Source organism: Peromyscus leucopus, chromosome X (genome assembly GCF_004664715.2).
Source record: "Peromyscus leucopus breed LL Stock chromosome X, UCI_PerLeu_2.1, whole genome shotgun sequence".
Classification (NCBI taxonomy): Eukaryota; Metazoa; Chordata; class Mammalia; order Rodentia; family Cricetidae; genus Peromyscus; species Peromyscus leucopus.
The window spans coordinates 111,108,001-111,111,745 of record NC_051083.1 but is presented as its reverse complement, the minus strand read 5'-3'; the positions used below and the strand labels follow the sequence as shown (position 1 = coordinate 111,111,745).

General features: G+C 38.6%; 1 long non-coding RNA gene across 1 annotated transcript; it reads left to right on the top strand.

Annotated features, from left to right (window-relative positions):
- The first annotated feature begins 2,408 nt into the window (after positions 1-2,408).
- LOC119086710 lies at positions 2,409-3,415 on the top strand. The gene is made up of 2 exons (XR_005090050.1): positions 2,409-2,495; positions 3,155-3,415. It is a non-coding gene; the product is annotated as an uncharacterized LOC119086710 (long non-coding RNA).
- The last annotated feature ends 330 nt before the right edge of the window (positions 3,416-3,745 follow it).

The following is a 3,745-nucleotide window of genomic DNA, read 5'->3' as shown; positions in this document are numbered from 1 at the left end:
CTCAAGTTCAGTAGCTCCTGATAGATAAATTTCTTGCAATAATGTAAACAAATCAAATGCTGTGGCTACCTTCCACATTGCTGTCACATGGCATTTTACTATTTTTAATAGAACTATTTCTAGTTTCGCCTTAAGATTTATAAAAGTTGTTATCCAACTGACCCAGGTCTTGGAAGCTCACAGACTCTGTAGCAACAGCTAGGGAGCCTGGATGGGAACAACCTAAACCCTCTGCATATGGGTGATAGTTGTGTAGCTTGGTCTGTTTGTGGGGCCCCTAGCAGTAAGCTCATGAACTGTTTTTTTTTTTTTTTTTTTTTTTTTTTTGGAACCCATTCCCTATGGTGCCTGCTCAGCCTTGATACTGGGGGGAGGAATTTGGTCCTGCTCCAACTCGGTATGCCATGCTTTGTTGACTCCCATGGGAGGCTCTACTCTTTCTGAGGAGTAGATTGGAAGAGTAGAAAGGAGGTAGGGAAAGGGAATGGGATGTGAGGAGGGAGGGGAAACTGTGGTTGATATGCAAAATAAAAAAAATTTAATAAAAAATGTTGTCATCTAAAACAGAAAATTGAGTAACAGAGATTGATATATAAGCTAACATAATTTGTAAGGTAATTTATTCTGAATATATTGTATAAATTTATTATATGAATTTTCCTATATCAATACTATGAGCATTACTTTATTATTTAAAAGTGAAATATTCCATTTCAAAATTTGTCTTCCTTAGACGTTTTTACATAAACAGTAAAAAACTATCTTCATCTGTATACCCATATGGAAATACAAAAATGAACCAGTAACAGAGTCTGAAATTCAAAAAAAATTATTATCTCTAGAAAACTTAAATTGCACTTCATAGATACAAAAAGTACAGATTTTGTTTTGTTTGCATATATTGAAAATTTAGAAATCTATTCTTAGCTTGCCATCTCTTTTATTTTCTAATGAGGTTATAAACACTATCAGAAACTCTCCTTACTAGATAGTTCTAGTGCTCATCTTCTCCCCTATATTCCCTCTGTATGATCACATGTTTTATAGTTTAAATGCTATAAAAAGATCTGATCTTATCAGAAACCAAGGTACTGCAAAATTATTTTTCCTATTCATATTGAAATTTTACTGATTTCTGTTTGGAAACCTGTAGGATTCAAAGCATTTTTTATAGTATCAACCAATTTCATATTTCCAAAATATTTTGGTCAAATAGAGATTCATTGACAATTAAAAATGAGTGAGTAAAGAGTGAATGTAAAACTCCAAACATTTTTTGTTTAGAATTTGGAGGGTAATATTGCTACTAAAATTAAATAACAGTGCAAATGTGCATAAAGGAAGGCAAGTTCCACATTGTGGCTATATCTATATATCTTACACACTATATCTTACACACAATAAAAAGGTATTGTTTCAATAAATTCAGACTACACCTCTGACAGTGAACAACAGATATAAAATTCTGGTCAAAGTATGTTTAGTAAAGAGCCCATTACTCAGATGTATTAAAAATAATGTCAAAATTTTCATCTTACAAAGTTTAAATTAAAACCACTTAATACAGATAATAATTCTGTATTAAGTTCTGTATAAAGTTTGCTCTGGGTTTATTTTTGTCTTATTTTTACAATCAAGTCTGAGCAAAAACATTACTCATTCATTTACAGTGTGCAAAGAAGACCTGCCTAGCAACCTTAGTGTGTTTGCTTTGAAACAATGTCACTAGGCTTCTCATACTGGTCTCAAGTTTGTAATCCTTCTGCTTCATCTTACCCCAGAGGAAGAGAAACCTCTGTTTGTAGGTGGACCTTTATGCTGGGAATTCTGGCTCCCCAGTAATGACACAGAGACTTTTTTATTAATTATAAAAGATCAGCTGTGGGTTAGGCTTATTACTAGCTAGCTCTTACAACTTAAATGAACCTATTTCTACTAATCTACATATTGCCACATGGCTTGAGACTTTGTCTGACTTCCAGCATGTCTTGCTCCAATGTTCATCTCCTGGTGACTTCACCTTTCTTCTTCTCAGCATCCTCTGTGTCTGACTGTCCCGCTTAAACCTCCTGTCTAGCTAGTGGCTCTTCAGCTTTCTACTATATCAATAAGAATGTGCCTTGGCAAAGACATATCTTCACAGTGTACAAAAAGATTATTCCACAGAACCTACTGCTGCAGAGGCCAAAAAGAGTACAAACTCTGGAGGAACTAGAAGAGCTAGGTAAAGAGGACTGTCTTCCAAATAAGGAGCTCCCTTGAGCTGCAGTAGAAGGGGAGCAGATGAGAAGAAACTCCCAAAATCAGTTGAAGGGGAAGAAGAAGAAGGAGCAGATGATCAGTCTGCAGAACCTCCTGACTACAAGAACTCCTTCTATGACATCAGTGGCAGTTCCCACAACAGTAGAGGAGCTGGTGAGCAGAGCCAGGGTGTTGGGCTTATGCGGGCTGGAGCTGGAACAGAACAGGTCCTTCTTACAGCACCATCTACGAAGGTTGGTTTTGCTGAAAAAAACATTTCAGGAGTTAAGAAGTCCAGATTACCATGGTGGGAGGCTGGAACCCAAGTGTCAGTTTAACAGATACAGATATGTGGACACAGCTGAGCCACACAAGCAGCCTAAATTCTGAGCCACTAAAGCTCCCTGGGGTGACTGTCAACCAGTCCTCAGTGGAGGCGGTAGTCACTGAAAGCCCTGACTAGATCTCAGGCAGGCACAAGAATTCAAACTTCAGTTCTGTTGACTCAATTCCAACCACCAGTGGTCTGCCCTCAACCCCAGTCCCAACCCCAAATTAAGTAATTAAAACTAGCAAGACAAAACACCCTATCTGCTTTTCCTGGGATATAAACTGCTGGAAGTTCCCATTCTGGCCTCGCTTGGAGCTTCTGCTGTTGACCCAGACCATCCTTTCTCCCACCTTAAAACTTCCTTATTGAAGGTTTTAAATTGTGTCATATGATGACGAGCTAAGGATATTCAGCCTAGAGAGAGAAATCGGAGCATGATTGCATGATCGGTTCCTATTGTGAATCGATCATCCTTTTAGCTCTTCCCCCTAGGGGGCGCTAAGATGTCACAACCCAGGATTCGGTCATGTCATGAAGCACTCGAAAGACAAGTTTCAGTTCTTTGCACTTGTTTCTTCCCAGGAAGATGAAGTGGAGAGAGAGACCAAAAGCAAATGATAAAGGAAGCTTTTGCCAGGGATGATGTCTTCAAGGAGTTCCTAAAAAAGAAGAGAGAAGCTATCCAGGCCAATAAGCCAAAGGACCTGGACCTGACCTTGCCTGGCCCTGCAGAGTAGGATAGGATGGATTTGAAACAGAGCACCAAGACAAACCAGTATCTGTCAACAAAAGTAAAGGGATTTTAGGTTGAATCATTTGCTAATAAACAAGGGATGAGCTGTGCATGGTGGCACCTGCCTTTATTCTATTTGATCTTAGTTTGCAAATCCAAGCAGAGGTAGGTGGATCTCTGATCTACAGAGTGAGTTCTAAGACAGCCAGAACTACATAGTGAAACCCTGTCTAAATAAGAGATATAATGAGCAAAGGAGGTTTGCACTGTGGGAGGAAACTAGTGCATGATGGTTGTCCTCTAGAATATCACAGGAAATAATGAGTGTTGTTAGGTAAATCACATAAAGTAGAAAAATTAGAAAATAGGCTGAAGATCCAGAGAGAAATTGGGCTTCTCTAGAGGTGAGCATGTGGCCCAAAAAATGACATTGACCTCCA